Source organism: Phoca vitulina, unplaced genomic scaffold (genome assembly GCF_004348235.1).
Source record: "Phoca vitulina isolate PV1807 unplaced genomic scaffold, GSC_HSeal_1.0 scaffold13, whole genome shotgun sequence".
NCBI lineage: Eukaryota > Metazoa > Chordata > Mammalia > Carnivora > Phocidae > Phoca > Phoca vitulina.
This window is the reverse complement of record NW_022589716.1, coordinates 24,705,091-24,723,717: the sequence shown is the minus strand read 5'-3', so window position 1 is coordinate 24,723,717 and position 18,627 is coordinate 24,705,091. Positions and strand designations below refer to the sequence as shown.

The window sequence follows — 18,627 nt, the reverse complement described above, 5'->3', positions numbered from 1 at the left end:
TTCTATTGAACATTCCTGTATTCTCAAATTTAACATTCTGTGATTAAAACATTTAAGAGCAACCCCGAAGTTTATGGTAGAGTGTGATTTGTAATTTTGTTGGACCCACGCATTCTTATGTTCTTGTTTTTGCCAACCATAGAAACCTTTGTTTTTCCTCCTTAATTTAAAAGCAATATATATTCTTCTATAAAATTCAAAGCATACAGATAATTAGCGAAAGGAAAGTAAGCATAATCACATTAAGCAGAAGAAGACTGCTACCTTTGGCTATGGATTTTCCAGACTTTCTCTCTGATTATTCTTGACACAGCATCCAGAGTGATCTTTTATAATGCACATCATTTCATATCATTCCTCTGCTTAAAACTCTCCAATGGTGCCAGCACATGGAATAAATTCTATACTCCTTACACTAGCCTTCAAAGATCCATGTTACTTGGCTCCTCCTATCTCTCCATCCACGTTTTTCTACCAGCCTCACCTCCACCCTCCATTCTGGATCAATCTTTCTATCCCTCTATCTCTTCTGCAAACATGTAAATCTCTTTTTTGATTTGGCTCACCCTCAGTCCAGGGCATGTTCATCCAGAATTGACATCAACTGAGCCTCAATTAAACTGTTTTGTTTTGTTTTGTTCTAGAGTGTCCTCTTGAAAATTTATCAAGAATAATCCATACCCACCTGGATATAGCCTGCTTTGATTTTCCTCATAGTATGTGCTACTTCCTGAATTCACACATTTTTCAGTTTATCTGGATATTTGTCCTTTCCCCCCTTTTGGCTGTAAGTTCCATGAAGGTTTGGACTTTGTATTCCCAAGTGGCTAGAAGGGTGTTGCCATATAGCAGCAGGTCATCAATATATATATTTTTAAACAGTTGAAAAAATATATACACCAACATACACATTTTTTAATAAAAGTAATATCATTCCACACATACCATCTGCTAAGCTTCTTTAAAATCTAACTATGGAATCATAAATATTTTTCCATGTCTCAAATAAATGAAATACATCATAATTTTTAGGCCTACATCACATCCCCTATTAAGGTGCATCTTATTTAACCAATCCCCTAGTTTTATTTGTCTTTTTTGTGGCTGGTTGTTTGCTATTAGTAAGGATGCTTATATTAACACCCTTGCACATATACAGTTGCAAATGTATTTAATTATTTCCCTAGGATAAATTCCAAGAAGTGGTATTTCTGAGTCAAAAGATAAAAAAAAAAAATGGTTAGCATTTGTGATATATAAACTGTCAAAAAATTGTACTAATGCTATTTCTCAGCAGAAGTACCCATTTCTCTGCACAGCTTCAAAAATACTGGTTAGAATTCTTAATGATTCCAGTGAAGCATGGATTTTGTTTGTCTTTTGGGGGGGACAGAAACATGTTCTTAGCCAGCTAGGGAACCCAGCCCACTCCCAGTCTTCATATTCCATGTTGACTATCTATGAAGTAGATCTAACATAGTAAAACACAAAAACAGCAAAATCTCAATTTCTTGGTGAATAATTCCTCCATGAGGAAATCTAACCAAGAGGGCTGTAAAATCCTGAGGAGAGAATCATGAGGTCAAACAGAGTGAAGGCTCTAAGCCAAAACGAAAACAAGGACCAAAAGAATATTACATTCTTTAGTGTAAATTGATATTTCTTGGAAGTCCCTGCTGAATGGATATACTTACTCTACACATACATCGTAGGTTTAGCAAACTCAGTGTGGAGAATCTTGCTATTTCAGAACAAAACATGCATTTATGTTTGTCCCTTTGAAATTTGGCTTCCTGGTGGTTGCCACTTCTATGTGGTCCATTTACAACCATGGCAACAGAATGGGGAGGGGGGCTGTTACCTGGATGTGGATATAGAGAAGAACTCCAAAATCTCTACATTTTAAATCAAAGGGAAAATTAGATTAAAAAACATACTTATAAGCAACTTTTTAAATAAAGATTTATTTATTTAGAGAGAGAGAGAGTGGGGTGGGAGGGGTAGGATGGACAGAGGGAGAGGGAGAGAGAGATTCTGTGCTGAGCGCAGAGCCTGATGCGGCGTTCAATCTCACAACCCTGAGATCACAACCTGAGCAGAAACTGAGCTGGACACTCAACATACTGCGTCACCCAGGCACCCCTTATAAGCAACATTTGAGTCACATGCACATGTATATATCTTTTGAGTACTAGCTCTTTGTGTTCTTACAGTTTAGAAATGGCTCTCTAGAGGAATATATTTGTACACAAGTATTTTCCCAATGTGAAAAAGTACTTTGTGAGGTTATTATTAAATTCTATACATAGTTTTTGCTAAAATTGCTACAGATTTACCATAATCAAATAATGTCAGTTAAATACATTTTCTTCTTTTCATATGTGAAATAATCACTTTTACTGTTATTGATACATTAAAATATCACTTTTGGTTGATTCCACTTTGCAACTAATCCCAAATATTGGGATTAAAAAAATTTTTAAAAAAAGAATTAAAAAATTATTGGCATCAAGCTCCTTTGCAAAACTAGCGCTTGAAATCTTGGCCTTAATGGGAAAGTTGTATACTGATTGTAAGCTCTTTCATTTCAATCTTGTTCCCACTAGAGAAGACTGATATAAATAAAATTTAAATAGAAAACACATTTCAGATGCCAACAGTGAAAAAGACTTTGTCAGCCTAATGAAAAGGTATCAATTTTCTCTACTTTATTCAATAAATTGTGAGTCATTTTCTAAATGGATTAGATTAAAGGAAAGTTCAAACTCCCAGTGAGATGCTCTTGGCACTGATGGAGACTTTAGACAAGAAGGAAAGAACAGGGCACATAAAACCTCTTAGGCCTCGTCAGATCTATAAAATTGATAGCAAGTGGGAGAGAGGTGTCTCTAACCCTGAACTCACCTATTGCCTGAGAAGCCAAATCCTGGGGAATTGAACAAGACACACAGTTTCTCTTATTTTATTAGGATGTCATGGAGGTTGAGTAAATTACAGCTGAGAACATGGAAATCTTGGGAGGGGTGAGTCCTGGGTGAAAAGCCTGTGGCTCTCAATGCTTTATATGCCTGTCTCATAGATGTATGATAAAATAAGAGAACATTATGCTATAATGCGATTATGCTCAAACAGCCTCTGTGGGAGACTTTGATACCTTCAGGTTTATTATAATTAATTTAACTTCAGAAAACATAACCTAACCTTCATGTGAGGATGAAATGTGTAAACCTTGATCATAGAACACTCTTGGATCTAATCAGATTCTTGTGTATGTGTTTGAAATGGCAAAATAATTTGATAGCTGGTTATTTTTGTAGTTTGGAAGAACTGCCCAAAACCTCTTTAAGCATTATGCATTCTTTTGCCAGCCCCTTGAGAAGTGAAAAATAAAAACCAACTGTTTTATTTTCCTCTACAGAATACCACACAACAAGCATGGTTGTTTTTTGTTGAAATGCCTGAATGGTTTGGAAGAGTTTAGCTTTCCTTATCAGAAAATATTTATAGACTATCTGCTCTATGCTTAGCACCACTTCATATAGGCAGTCTGAGTTACATAAAAGTAGGCCAGAGCTTTCACATGAATTTTAAAGTAAAAGAGGAAATAAGAAATCTTATAAGGTCCTCATTTCTAAATATTTACTTCCAATAATATCGAACACTTAGAAGCTGTGTGCTAGATGGCGGCGTAGGAAGACCCTAACTCATCTTGTCCCATGGGTACACCAAATCTATACCTACATATAGAGCTATTAGGAACAGTTTCTGCACAACAAATGATAGGCGGACCACATAAAGAAGGGTAGAGTAGATGGAGATATGGTAATGATGGCACCCACGACGGCCCCCCCCCCCTCCCCCCCCCCCCCCCCCCGCCCCGCAGTGTGATGATCTGGAGTAGGAAAGGATATCACTGAGGCCAGTGCACCAACTTGCCTGTCTTGGGACACAGTGAAAAAAAAAAGCTTAAAGACAAACTAGACTATAAGTGAAGGAAATCCATTTACTAACCTTAGATTGCTAAAAGGTGGGAACTGCTAGAACTCTCTCAGGAGGGGGAGGCACTAGCAAGTTCCATTTCCTACATTTCCCCCCTCCCTTGGTAGCAGGGGTCTTGGCACCCTAGCCAGCCTTCTAGGGCAACCCAGAGAGCCCCAAGCCCCCATCTCACCCCAGCTCCAGCCATTCCATCAAGGCGGCACTGATGTGGTGGGTCCCAGGAATCCCCTGACCCACCCCTGTTCTGGCTCCAAATGTCCCACCAAAGTGGCTCTGTCGTAACATGCCCCAGGAGCCTGGTCCACACCCACATCAACTTCAGCTGTTCCACCAGGCTGGCCCTGGTGTGGTACACCTTGGGACTTCCCTGGCCCACACTGGCTCCAGCTCCAGCGCGTCTACCAAAGCTCCCAGCACATGCAGTCTACAGAGGGGAGGTTCCTACACAAGGTGACTCCTTCCAGACGGGGAGAGGTGGTTGCTCCACCTAATTCATAGGAAAAAATACAAGTCAAACAGAATGAGGAGACAGAGAAGTATGTTTCAAATGAAAGAACAAGATAAAATTCCAGAAGAAAACCATAATGAAACAGAGATAATTTACCTGATAGAAAGTTCAAAGTGATGGTCTTAAAGATGTTCACTGAAGTCACCAAGGAATGGGGGGGACACAGTGCGAACATCAGCAAAGAGTTAAAAAATATGACAGAACCGGTCAGAGTTGAAGAATACAATAACTGAAATAAAAAATACACTAGGGAGAATCAACAGTGATTAGATGACACAGAAGAATGGATCAGCAATCTGGAAAACAAGGCAATGGAAATCATCCAATCAAAATAACAAAAAGAAAAAAAAGAATTTTAAAAAGTGAAGTTAGTTAAAGTAACCCCTGGGAAAACATCAAGGGTATTAACATCCATTTTATAGGTGGCCCAGGTGAAAAGAAAAAGAGAAAGAGGGCAGAAAACTTATTTGAAGAAAAAATGGCTGAAATTTCTCTAACCTGGGGAAGGAAACAGACATCCAGCTTCAAGAAGTACAGAGTTCCAAACAAGAAAAGCCTAAGAGATCCACATCCAAGACACATTATAATAAAAATGACAAAAGTTGAAGATAAAGAATCTTAAAGACAGCAAGAGAAAAACAAATAGTCACATAGAAGGGAAAGCCCACAAGACTATCACCTGAATTTTCAGCAGAAATTTGCAGGCCAGAAGAGACTGGCATGTAAAGTGCTGAAAGGGAAAAACTTAAAACTGAGAATACTCCCTGGCAAAGAATGCTATCATGGTCATGGATGGGAAGAATTAATATTGTTAAACTGATAAGAACAGACACTACACTTGATCTTAGCCAAAAGGCCGAGAAGCGATAGAATTAATATTGTTAAAAGGTCCAAACTAACCAAAGCATTCTACAGATTCAATGCTATCCTCATCAAAATACCAATGGTGTTTTTCATAGAACTAGAACAAAGAATCTTAAAATTTGTATGGAACCACAAAAAGTCCAGAATAGCCAAAGTCATCTTGAGAAAAACAAAGCTGGAGGCATTTTGCACCCTGATTTCAAACTACACTACAAGGTGACAGGAATCAAAACGATATGGTACTAGCATGCAAACAGATACATAGGTCAATAGAATAGGATAGAGAACCCATACATAAACTCAGAAATATATGGTCAATTAATCTATGACAAAGGAAGTGAGAATATACAATGGAGAAAAGACAGTCTCTTCAACAAATGGTGTTGAGAAAACTGGACAGCTACATGAAAAAGAATGAAACTGGGCCACTATGTTATACCATACATAAAAATAATTCAAAAGGGCTTAAAGCCTTGAATGTAAAACCATAAACATCCTGGGAGATAACAGGCAGTAAATCCTTTGACAGGATTCTGAGCAATAATTTTTTGGACCAGTCTTCTCAGGCAAGGGCAGAACAAGCTAAAATAACAAATGGGACTACATTGGACTAAAAAGCTTTTTCATGGTAAGGAAAACCATCAACAAAACAAAAAGGTAACCTACTGAATGGGAGAAGATATTTGCAAGTTATACATCCAATAGGGGTTAATATCCAAAATACATAAAGAATGTACACAACCTAATATAAAAAAATATTCCATAGTATATTTACCATTTACCTAATATAAAAAAAAAAAACCCACAAAAATCCCAATTAAAAAATGGGCAGAGGGCTTGAGTAGACATTTTTCCAAAGAAGATTACAGATAGCCAACCGGTACATGAAAGGATGCTCAATTAATCATCAGGGAAGTGCAAATCAAAACCACAGTGAGATATCACCTTATACCAGTAAAAATGGCTAGTTTCAAAGACAAGAAGTAACAAGTATTGGTGAGGATTTGGAGAAAAAATACCCAGGTATACTGTTGGTGGGAATGTAAATTGGTGCAGCCTTTATGAAAAACGGTATGGAGATTCCTCAAAAAATTAAAAATTAGAACTAGCATATGATTCCGCAATTCTACTTCTGGGTGTTTATCCAAAAAGAAGAAAAGAAAACACCAATTTGAACAGAGATATACACCCCTGTGTTCATTGCAGCAGTTTACAAGGGCCAAGATATAAAAGCAACTTAAATGTCCATTGATAGATAAATGAATAGAGAAGATGTGGTAAATATACTATGGAATCTTACTCAGTCGTGAAAAAGAATGAAATCTTGCCATTGACAATTACATGGATGGACATAGAGGCTACTATGCTAAGGGAACTAAGACAGCTAGAGATAGAAATATTGTATGATTTCACTTATATCTAAAATCTAAAAAACAAAATAAACCAACCAACAACACAAAACAGAAACAGACTCCTAGAAATAGGACTACACTTCTCTTTACGGGGGGGGGGGGGGGCAAGATGGGTAAAAGGAATTAAGTGGTATAAACTTCTAGTTATAGAATAAATAAATCATGGGGCTGCAATGTACAGCATAGGAAATATAGTTAGTAATATTGTCACAATTTTCTATGGTGACAGACGGTAACTAAGACTTAATTATGGGGATCATCTTATAATGTATAAGAATATCAAATCACTATGATGTACACCTGAATCTAATAAGGTATGTCAATTATGTTGTTATAAAAAAATCAGATACTTTATTTAAACATCCAGAATAGCTTTTAGAAACTGCCAACACACATGGGAAAAGAAAACTCACAATATTGGCACTTTGCAATTTGTTTTGTTCATCTTAATGATAGCATCAGGAAAGCTGGAAAATCAAAGGAAACCAGTAATATAAATACAACAATGTTTCAGGTGCAGTGATATGCAAAAAATTCAGAATTATAGTTGCTCTGCCTTGAGCCATATATCCCCTTCTCTTCTGACTTGAAAAGCTCTAAGTTTAGCTAAACTGGAAGTAGGATGTAATATAAACCCAAAGTTCAGTCTGAGGGCTGAGAATCTGGGAAGGAGGTGGGGATGGTTGTACTGGTTGTGGTGGTTTGAAAATCTCAATGTAATAGCAATCGCGATTTAGTAATGCTGATTCATTTTTAATTTTTGTATTGATCATCTCTTTATGTCAGGTGATACTAATATCCCCTTTTCTGGTTGTAGAAATGGCCAAAAAATCTTACTCTCTCTTTGTGCAGTTCTTTGCAACGTGATCTCCCATCAAGGGCAGGGTGGGGGTTGAGGGGGAATGGGTGTAGTAGGTGATGGGGATTAAGGAGTGCACTTGTAATGAGCACCAGGTGATGTATGGAAGCATTGAATCACTATACCATCATACACATAAAACTAATGTAACATTGTATGTTAACTAACTGGAATTTGAATAAAAACTTTTTAAAAAAAGAAGTGGAGTCTATTTCCCCAGCCCTCCTTTTCTTTTTAATTTAAATTCATGTAATTAACATATGTGTGTATTATTTGTTTTAGAGGTAGAGTTTAGTGATTCATCAGTTGCCTATAAGACCCAGTGCTCATTACATCCTGTACCCTCCTTAATGCCCATCACCCAGTTACCCCATCCCCACCACCCACCTCCCCTCCAGCAACCCTGTTTGTTCCCTGTAGTTGAGTCTCTTATGGTTTGTCCCTAGGCCTTCTATCTGAATCAAATGACCAACATTTGATTTATTTGGATTAGAGATTAGCCAGCATGACACAGGAAGAGGCTTGAAAGTGCTTGTGCTTGGGGTTTGTTGCTCTTTGGAATCCCCCATGATGAAAGGTCACCTGGAATAGAGAGTAATTATTCCACCTGAGGCCTTCCTGGATTAATTAGTCTGCTAACTATCAGACATATGACTGAGGCCATCCTTGTCTCCAGCTGCACAAAGTCACTGCTGACCTGTCCTCAATCCTCCGACTGCCTGTCTTGAATGCTTATATGACAGTTGCAACTTCAGTGGCTATCCTATCAGGAGAACTGCTGCAATACTGGTACTTACGTCATCAATGAACCAATATCACCAACCAATGCCTCTGGATTTCTTGTTATACAAGAAAAATTAATACGTATTATTCAAGCTACTCCAGTTGGGCATCTGTTATTTGCTTCCTAACACAATCCTAAGTAACACTGAAGGTATTTGATAAATATTTGTGGACTAACTGAATGACTGAATGGATGGATGGATGGATGAATCTGGCAGTTTCTTTGCACTAAAGCCAGATCACTGCCATTTCTATCCTCATAGTACTAGATATTCACAACAGCTGAATGATTTTTTTTTTTGGCATTAAAATTCAGAAATTCAATTGACCTATAGACAATCCAGAGAGTGGCTTTCTGTCCTCATTATGTGTCTCCCTATTTTGCATGTACAATCACATCATCCTTCACAATGCACCAGATGCTGAAGATAGAGAGTTGGCATAGCTCTATGTAAATTAGGCACTTTCCCAGAGCACTTCAGTGTCAGCGGCAATGTTGAGTTTTCTTAATTACAATCCAGATATGCTCACAATGGAGTAATACTAACTATTATGGTCTAGAGAAGCTACATTCAGTTTTACTAAACGATTAAGATTCATTTAGATGTCTCTGCTACGATTTGGGCAAGAAGAAGAGAGCATTTAGAAATTGCTCTCATGGTGAAGTTTTTTCTGAAGCTTGCTATAGCACAAGAAAGAAACTGGGAGAGGGCTGAAAATCAGCCATCAAAAAAAGAGGAAAAATAGGACCTAAAGAAACTTCTAATATTTATTTATTTGTTGGTTTAAAATTTTCTGTCTTACCTGCAGCAAACTGAAATCTATCTCTACCTGAGTCTGAGCCATGGGGACAGAGCCTGAAAATATTTTTGAATTGATATGATTTGAGGAGAAGACAGGTCTAAAGAAAATTTTTTATTTTATGCTTTGAGTTTTTTAAGTTGGCTCTAGCCCAAGTGCCAAGCTCAAAAACCATTTTCATTTCACTTTCTGAGATGACAACTTTTCTCAAAGAAAAAACCATCACCAGTGCAACTTGGCTTCACATGAAATTCTGAGTAAAGGCATACTGCTTTGTATCATAGAATTTTGTTAGGTTGCAAGAGCCTCTTTCTATAGGAAGGAATATAACAAAAATACGTCCTTTAAATTATGAACTTATTATGCAACCTTTCTTGAATAATGTTCCTCTTATATTCAGAAAGTTAAAGTAGATAGAATATGTAAATCTATAATACACACACATCCTAATATCAATTCTTTTTTTTAAAGATTTTATATATTTATTTGAAAGGGAGAGAGAGTGAGAGAGTGAGAGAGAGAGAGAGCACGAGAGCGGGGTGAAGGGTAGAGGGAGAAGCAGCCTTCCCGTTGAGCAGGGGGCCTGATGTGGGACTCCATCCTAGGACTCCGGGATCATGACCCAAGCCGAAGGCAGACGCCAAACTGACTGAGCCACCCAGGTGCCTCCTAATATCAATTAATTCTGAGATGCATCATGCTACAGAATATAGTTGATACAAAACTATAAGGCAATCATCAGCCCCTTCCTAGAATGTAATTTAGATCAAGAAGCTAAACAGCTTGAAAAATATAGACACGTGTCAACTCATACTATTTGGTTGTTGAAGAAAAATTACTGATATTCAAAAATTAAATTTAAAAATTAAATTTAGTCTCATTTATACTCATCGTTAAAACTGTTGTCCTTCCTGTAAAGACCCAAGAAGCAGGCCTCATGGACGTATAAAAATTAATCTGAAACCAGTATCGTTCTTATCTGTTATTTTGGCCTCTCCAGCAATAATTTCATTTCCCCCCTAAATTTACCAATTGAGTTTACCTTTGGGGAAACAAGTTTCTTTCATTCTCTCAATTCATGTGGTGATGGGACCTAGTCCCAACCTCTGCATATTTCTCCCCCTGTGCCTCAGTGATTGGTTCAGATGTGAAAGAAACTACCCAGTGACTCGGTTGTGAGACTTTAATTGGCTCTGAAAGAAGGTCTTTTGACATGAGCTCGTTAAACTGGTAAGTCATAAATCTGAAGTGTTCAGGACCCCCACATGAAATGGTTCTGTTTGAGAAAAAAGACAACACACAGGAAATCACAGCCAAGAGATGATGACTGAGAGCCCAAGTCTTGAGCACTGCTTGATGGTCCGAGTCCAGATATGCCTAATTTGGTATTTGGACTTTTCAGTAAAAAGCCACAGACCTTCCTGTTTTGCTCAAGTCAGTTTGACTGGTGCCTTTGTAACTGACAAATGGCATAAACCAAATTAATATAATTAGTATATGGTTCTGATGCAAATGGTAGTGATAATGTGAGTTTTACTGAAAAGCTTATCATCTGAAATAAATTAGCAGCAATCAATTACACATACCCATGTAGACTTATACCTATTATGCAAATTTCCTGAGTAGCAAATTATTAAAGTGTAGTTGTTGAAAGTAAAATCTTTGGAGTCTGATTCCCTTATTTTGAATCCTGATGCTACTGTATGATCTTGGGAAAAGCATGAACTTCTTTCTGCCTCAGTTTTTTAATCTCTAAGATGGAGATGGCAATCTTGAATTATGAGATTCATAATTATGACCTAGATTAAAAGATTGTAGAATTGAAGAGATTAATACACATAAAGCCCAAGATCAATGCCTGATACAAATTTCACCTTTTAATTATTATTATACAAGAAAGCATCAGCTGACCTCATCCAGATGCCATTCAATTAAACATGAATGTACTATATTTCTATACTATGCTGGGGCTAAGGACAAACTGAATTAATTTCAGTCTATACCCTAAGCCTAAGGAGCTCTCAGTTTAATAAAATATAGTTTAATCAATCAATGTGGTCAGTGCAATGATAAAATAAATAATATTTGAAATCATAACACCTATTGAGCACTTACTGTCAGCCAGGCAATGAGCTCATTGACTTGTATTGATTCTCTAATTTAATCCTTTTAACAATTCGGGGATGTGAGCAACATTATTAGCCCATTTTAGGGAGAAGGAAATTGAAGCAAAGTAACGTTACATAACTTGCCCATGCTTACACAGCTAGTAAGAGGCAGAAGGGTGAATTAGCCAAAGCAACTTTCTTCAGAGCTCCTTAGAGGTTAGAAAGTGATGTCAGAGATAAGTGCTGAGGATGAATACTAATTTGCAAAGTAAGCAAAGTGGAAATGAGTGATCTCAGTGGAGGTCACACTGTGCACAACCCAGAGGTGTGAGCTAGAATGCTGTATTCCCAGAACTATTGGGTAGTTCAGCATTTTGGGGGCACAAGTGTGTGTTTTTGAGTGAGTGAGGGCAGGTGAGGCTGGTTGTATTTTAGGTATTGTGAAATTTGATCACAGTTTCTTAACTAACTAAGCTTTACACAAATGCAATTGATGTGGCAAATCCAAGGTGCCATGAGGAAAATGGAGACAATCACTTTTGATCCAACACAAGCTGTCTCATCTCAGGTGATACTATTTCTCCATCAGATAGATTTCCCCTCCTGGGCCATGGTTCTGCATCTGGAAAGTGCAATTTAGTAGATGGTTCTGGGGATGAATTAATTCATTTGACAGAAGCAAGCAGTCTGGCCTTACTGAATATTTCCTTCTGTTCAGATCTCCATCGGAGGCAGCCTGGAGGATGCTTGCTCAGCATTTCTATCTCTCCTCAGATTGCAGGCCACTTGACTACAGGCTTGCAGAGCTTGCCCTGCACCCAGGCTGCAAGACGAACTAGGGATCCTGGGTGTATAAACAAGGAGCCAGGGCTAAAAGTAACTGTATGAGGCCGTGACCCAAGTAAAGAGCTTCACTGAGTTTTAAGATCACAAAGTATCACTTTGTGATACTTAAATTTCTATCAAAAGGGAACGTTACTTCCTTGTTATAAATGGAAAACTGGCATTTGCTGTAAGGTCTAAACAAAACAAAACAAGGTTACTGAATCTCATTAGATAGTGTCGTCCTAAGGTGAAGTCCTCAGTTTGTTTTAAAAAATTGGCAATGAGTAAATTTTAGAGAGGTGTTTAAAGACATGATAGTACCAGACTTAGATCTTCTCTTCAAAGATGGCAGAGAAACACAATAAAACAATTTCTCTCTCTCGTTCTGGCTCTCTTGATCTTTTTTCTTCCTTCTTATGACAGCAGGAGGTAGCAAGAACTAGTTCTATCCTTAGATGTCACACAATATCTTGATTGCTTTCAATCTAAGACCACTTTTAATTGAGATCAAATCCAAGAACTAGATACATTAATTGAAGAGATAAATAAATGAAACTGTAAAATATGAAAAAAGCTGCAACCTAAGTAGCTTAAGATTTTCAGCTGGTGTTCACACTAAAATAATGTATAAACCAAGGCTAACATTTCTTGAAGGACAGTTCAGTTTCAGCTGTGTCTTTAGGATGAAAAGCACCAGACTGAGAAGTCATGGGTCTGGTATTTTAAGACACATTTAATCACTGGATTTGGAAGACAGGTTCCAGTACCTGAATGTCCAGAAAAAATATTAAGCAATCAAGTTTTATCAGTGATAACCAATAAAAGAGAAAAGGTAAATTTGGTCCTGTTTCATTATTAAGATGGGTTGAGCAATCTCCAACATTCTTTAAAAGACCAATGGCCTTGAATGCTTAGGATTGTGAGAGAAAGGAATTTTGAAGATAAAACAGGAAAAAGATGCATAGAGGCACTCTCTGAGATGAACGGAGACCAAACTGTATCTGCTTGTATTGATCAAAGCAAACAATGTGAACGGGATTTGGCGAACTGATGGCCAGAGCAGCCTGTAAACAATGCTCGGTCTCTGCACATTTGAAACTCTGTAGGTTACTACATTCTGTGCTTCTGTCAAAGGGGGTGTTAGCTTCAAGAGGAGCTCATGGCTATAGTGTAAGAGGTTTCATCAGGGAAGAAAAAGAAGGGGATAACATTTTTGAACAAACCTCAAGTACTTTATATAGAGTACTTCACTAATCCTCATAGCAACCCTGGGATGGTTATTACTATCCACATTTTATAGATCAGGAAGGTTCAGATTTTAAGTAGTTAGCCCAAGCTCATTAATGGCTGAGTTAGGATACAACTCAAACTTTTATGAACCTGATGGTTTGTTTGTTTTTTTAAATTTTGGCATATATATATATTTTTTACTCCACAATGCTGTTGGAATCACAGATTTGGTGATGCCAACATCAGTTTGTAACATAGCTTGTTCTTTCTATGTACCTAGCATCTGCTTCCTTGTCTTTTGGCAATAATACCCTATTTTTCTTTTGGGGACCTACTCTTTTCAAAATGTCAGTCAGATGCTTTGGATGGAGCTGACTCCAACCTTTGGAAACACAGAAGGCATATGACCAGGCTTGTCCAGTCAGATCCATATCTATGTAGATTAGCAACTGCTGCAAAAAACTAGCTGCCCCTCTCGTTGAAAAGCAAACTATCATTTCCCTTCTGTTAAAACTGGGTTGGCCCTAGTAATGTGCTTGAGCAACAGAAAACAGCAGAAGTGGCATTCTGGGATTTCATAAAGTAGGTCATAAAAAGCCTGGTGGCTTCCACCCATGCTTCTTAGAATCCTCTCTCTGGGAATGCTGAGCCATCTTGTTAGAAGATCAACTACCCCAAGACTACCATGCGAGAAAGGATGGAGAGAGTGCATTGTCATGCCAGCTGAGTCCATCCTTCCAGCCATCTACCTTAAGCCTGGGCAAATGAGCTATTTTTGACTTTCCAGACCAATCCAGCCCCGTCACCAAATGAATACCATGGAATGACCTCTGGTAATGTCATGGGGGACAGAAGACACCCTGTGGACACTTATACAAATTACTGACTAATAAAATAATAACATGGAATAAAATGATTATTGTTTTAAGCCACTTAGTTTTGGGGTTATTATGCAGCAATTAAAAATGAGAACAATCTCTTTGGCCACAATGATTGGTTTGGAGATGAGCATGTGACCTGAGTCAACCAATGACATTCATTATAGGAATTTTGCTAATGAATTAGGAAAAAGAGGCCCTCTTTTCATCTTAGGTGGTGATCGGGTAAGATATAAAATGGGGCTGCTGGTAACATCTTTTTACTATTGGAACAGAGCTTGTTTGAGACTGAGGTCAGCAGAGAAGAGAATAATAGGAGAATGGAGAGAGGGATAGTGATATCTGAAAACAATCATAGCATTGGCCTTTTATTTCCTGGCAAAATAAACTTTTTGTTTAAATTAGTTGAATTTTTTTCTTGCCACCAAGAAAAGCTATACTAGGGGAGAAAGGTGAAATGAGAAGGAAAAGTTTGCAAACAATGAAATGAAGAATCTCTATGCATGTATATTTGTACATGTGTGCATATTTTTTTAGATTTTGTTTTTATTTATTTGAGAAAGAGAGAGGGAGAAATAACATGAGCTGGGGGAGAGGCAGATGGAGAGGGAGAGGCAGACTCCCAGCTGAGCAGGGAGCCTGATCCCAGGACCCTGTGATCATGACCTGAACTGAAGGCAGATGCTTAACTGCCTGAGCCACCCAGGTGCCCCAAAGTGTGCATATTTTAAGTGACTATCAAAGGCACTGTTTAATCGTGGAGTCACACTAAAAGAAGGATGAAGGGGTGCAAACTAAAGGCACATCTAAAAATATTTTGCCAGACCCATGGAGGAAGATCTCAATCCAAAGGCCATTTTGATCTTTCTAATTGTGCTTCTAAACAATAACAAAAGTTCAGATACATAGGACCCTGAGATCATGACCGGAGCAGAAATCAAGAGTTGGACACTCAACTGACTGAGCCACCCAAGTACCCCAATCTAGTATCAATTTTTAAAAAGCACATTCTCTTAAGCTGGCTGCTCATTATTTTTCATTGATTGGTAGAATAATCTCTACTTTTAAAAGTTAATGAATGATGTTTTCTAAAGTGTAAGGTTTTTGGAAGTGCCTCAGTTCTATATTGTGGGAAATCATCTAAGTCCACTAAATAATGAGAGAAACAGAATAAAAATTTTAAACAAATTGGTAGTCCTATTTATTGGGGTGCTGCTCTGAAGTGGTTGAGAACTTTAAATGGGGAGTCAGTGAGGCTGAGTTTCTTGTAACCTTAATTAAATTACACAACTTCTATAAAACCTTGGTGCCCTCTTTCATCAATTAAGGATAATCATAGTGTTCCCTCTTGGTAGCATTGTTGGGATGATTATGTAGTAAACACTTAATATAGAAAGAAATTAGAAGAGGGCATGCCATCTATAAGTGCAATATGTGTTATTAATGATGATGGTGATGGCCACCATCATCACTTACAATACTTAGAACCATTCCTGATATATAACAAGTGCTTAATTAAATATTGGAAATCATTTATTTATTATTGTCTACTGTAATTCTACAATGATATATTTGGCTTTAATTTGAATAAGTAAACTATATTGAGAATTACAGTAAAGGCAAATAATTCCAACAAATTATCTATGGTGACTAAGACTACTGGGAAGAGGTTAAAAGATTGTTAAGTCTGGTGAATATACATCTGAATTTAACTAATAGTATTCTTTTAAAATTTGAAACTAAGTATTTCTTTTTACTAAATAATCCTTGATATTTACTTTCTTAGAGTAAGTAGAGGATTCTTCAGAATCATTTTATGGAATGAAAAACTCATGTTAATTTATCCAGTTCACACCCCATTTCCTCTATTCATTTAACTCAGGTTTTACTGTTTTGATATAAGAACAATGGTTACCTTTTCTAGTGTATTTCTAACCGAGTTCTAGAAGGAACAAGTTATTTCAACTTGTCCGCCAGTAGAAATATCTGATTAGCAACCTACTGAAGCTACAAAGATAATTACGTTAATATCATTTATGGCAACTGCATTTGCTAATAGTAGTATTTTCACATTTGTTTTCATACCTATTACTTCATGTTTAAATTCATCATAGCAAGAGGCTGAGCCTTATTTCCATATTTATTGCTACCCAGATATTTATACTATATGTTTATTTAAAAAACAGCAATGGGTGTAATCTTGAATGTGCAAAGCAAATGAAATATGATTACCAAAGATCTAATGAGGTTTTTTTTCCCCCCTTCAGGAAATAGCTAACACAGTGGATAGATGGATCTGCATTTGAGTCTTCTTAATATACGCTCTGGAAAATCAATACAATAGATACTTGACCTTCTTCTTGCTCTTCTGAATAAGCAAGTCCATACTGAAACCAAAAGGTATAAAATCTTAAGTATCCTAACAAGCTGATTTACATCAGGGAGCAAATTAGTAACTTATATTTACCTGATAGGCAAAGAAGAGTAATAACTTGCCTATTACTTCCCTTTACTCTTTTGTAGAACCCAATAAATCTGTCACTTTCCTGCATTTTTATTTTTGTTTTATTCATTTTTCTCTGTTTATGCAAAATGACACAGTGGAAAGAACATTGAGCTGGGAGTCAGAATTCCCTAGTGTACGTCTGCACTCTGTCATTAATGAACCGTATCACCTGTTCGACTTATTCAACTTTTGTGAGTCTCAATTTCTTGACCCTAAGAAATACGTAAACTCTAAATTCTAAAGGTAATATAAAATTTGATAATATCTTATGGACAGGTCAGAGCATAGATAGCTGAGGGCTTTTGCCCTGAGACATGTAACTAGGAAATGTGATGTTGGACCAGTCAACCAGGGGTGGCTCTCCGGGTTAACAAGGAAGCAGGCTCTTCTTCAGGAGACGGGTTAAACTGTGCTTCCTATAGCTCAAGGTGGTGAGACTGGGTGTCAGTTTTCACTCTGGCATCCTTGAGTGGAAGGGAAGATATTAAAGAGGACTACTGTGTGTGTATCTGTGTATGAGTGTATGTGTTGGGGGGGCAGGTTAGGTGATCACCTGATTACCTGGGGGTCTACTCGTTCTTGGCAAAGTGCTAAGCACTGGGGATACAAGGGTGGCTAAAGCACTGTTCATTCTCTTCCCTTCTTGTTCAGAATGCACTAGAGGTGACAGTCAAGTTAACAGGTAATTATGCTTTATTGTAATAAGTCCCACAGTAGAGTAAGCAGTGCATACTAAGGCAGCACAGGTGAGAGACACCGGACTCAGTCTGGGAGGGTAATTAAGGAAGATTTGTGTTAGGAGATAGTGATGCAAAACAGGGAAGGAAAAAGCAATGGAAGTGGATGGATCAAATTTTGCAAATGCCTGAACGTGAGAGGAAGCTTGAAATAAATAGATGGGGGCCGATGATTAAAAATCTTATAAGGCCTGATAATGGCATTGGACTTTATCTAAACTAAGATAATGGGGACTCCAAGTTACATATAATATGGGTCTTTCCCCCTTAAGTCCAGAAAGGGCATAAACTAATTATAATAGCCCTCTGGAGCCAGATGCCCTGGTAAAACGGCCCAGTTCCCTTCAGCCTCATTTTATTCTTCCTTTCAAGGTCTTATTTCCCTCTGGTTTATCTTCCATCCTCTGCCTCCTTGGCAGTATTCATATTCTGGGAAACTTCCTTTGCTTTTCCTTATGTAGTTGTCTGTCGTTCTCTGAAAAGGATTGAACCAATAAATTACTTTCACGTGGTAATGGCTGAAAATGACTAAATGTGCTATCCTTTCAAGGGGGTTTAGGTTTTAAAAACAATTAGGATTATAACAGTGAAGTTTTTAAAAAAAAGTCTCCCATTTTTCGTGATCTCTATTAGTCCTTGCCCACAAGCATATCTAAATTTTACAGGATTTAAATTGAAATTCAGTTAATTCTTTGAATCCTTTTTTGTTCATATAAAACTTAGAACATATTCATTTTGTCTTGATAATGGCTTAACTTTGTGGAAGAGCATAATGTGGAATTCAAGAGACAGGGCTGCCAGATACACCTGCTGCTTAGGATCATGAAGGAAATCTGGCCAGTGGCCTTCAGTTAAATGTACAAGTGTCTTTCTCTCTACCTTTATGAAAGGTAGAATGAACCCGAAATGAACTCTAGCAAGGCCACATATATTGACAACACTTGATTAACTTGTGTTCTTTCTTTTCCCACCAGACCATAAAATACAGACTCCCTAGACTCTTTTGGTAATTTGTTTGTGACAGTTAAACAAAGGAGTATATAAGTCACCCTCAGTTTGTTTCCCGAGATTAAGACAAACTGAGGGTAGCTGGAGTGGTGGGGGGTGGGAGGGATAG

General features: G+C 37.6%; 1 protein-coding gene and 1 pseudogene across 2 annotated transcripts in view; both read right to left on the bottom strand.

Moving 5' to 3' along the window:
* The window catches only part of TAFA1 (TAFA chemokine like family member 1), a 520,519-nt gene that overhangs the window by 18,940 nt on the left and 482,952 nt on the right, over window positions 1–18,627 (bottom strand). The gene's annotated exons all lie outside the window — the stretch shown is intronic.
* LOC116637283 lies at window positions 5,230–5,375 on the bottom strand (annotated as a pseudogene).